This window comes from Octodon degus, unplaced genomic scaffold (assembly GCF_000260255.1).
Source record: "Octodon degus isolate 3935 unplaced genomic scaffold, OctDeg1.0 scaffold00037, whole genome shotgun sequence".
NCBI classification, from domain to species: domain Eukaryota; kingdom Metazoa; phylum Chordata; class Mammalia; order Rodentia; family Octodontidae; genus Octodon; species Octodon degus.
In genome coordinates, this window is record NW_004524613.1 from 7,182,349 (window position 1) to 7,183,454 (window position 1,106).

Genomic DNA, 1,106 nt, shown 5'->3' on the forward strand with positions numbered 1-1,106 from the left:
GGAGCTTATGTTGCTGAGCTATCTCCCAGGCCCTCCTACTTTATTCTTTCTCAGAATGATACTATTAGCCAGGCATCGTGGTTCAGGCCTGTGATCCCAGTACCATGAGGAGCTGAGGCAAAGAGGATTGCAAGTTTGACTTGAGACCAGGTACACAGCAACTTGATAGGAATGTGTCTCAAAGGCAGGACAGATGGCACAGCAGACTAAAGCACCTGCTCCAGCTGAGTGTAGCAGCAGGGGTTCCATCCCCCATGTGCTGTGCCGGTCCCATCCCAGGGCGTGCTGAGATGGCATGGTGGCGCGCACCTGTAATCCCAGCTCTTGAGAGCTGAAAACAGGAGAATCACTGAGTCCAATCTACTTAGTAAGACCCTGTAGACCCTGCACAAAATGAAAACTAAAAAGGCTGAGGATGCAGCTCAGTGAGAAGTCCCTGGGTTCAATCCCTAGTACTGGTGTGGGAGAAAACAAAAACAAGCTGCCACCGTGAGGCAACAAGAACAGTACGCAACACAATCCAAAAGTTTCCAGACATTGGTAATACCAAACACAGAGTAAAGGAAAATACAACTCTTGAAATAATGTGAAAGATGGACAAGAAGATATTACGTACACCTAAGAAAGGAAAGAGAGAAGGGACAATATTTAAATCAAGGGCTTCCTACAGCAAAACCTTGCTTAAAAAGCGCAATGCATCTCAGAGCATGATAAATAAGAAAATTTACACCCAGACTTAGCATCATAATCCTTCAGAATTCCAAGATAAAGAGTGGATCTTTTTTTTTTTTTGGTGGTACCAGGGATTGAATTTAGGACCCTGCGCTTGCCAGGCAGGTGCTCATTCTACTGAGCTATCTCCCCAGCTCTCCCCAGCCTGAGTGGATCTTACAAAGAGCCTAGGTAGAAGATAGCTCCTTCTGAAATAAACTGAATAAAAACTGACCTCTCCATGGTAGCAACAGAATCCAGAAGACAGGTTTTTTTTTTTTTTAATATTCAAAGAAAATGGGGCTGGAAAGATGGCTCAGTGGTCTAAAGTACCTACTTGGAACAAGCTTGGCAAAGCACAGGGACCGCGGTTCGATCCCCCAGCACCACATGCC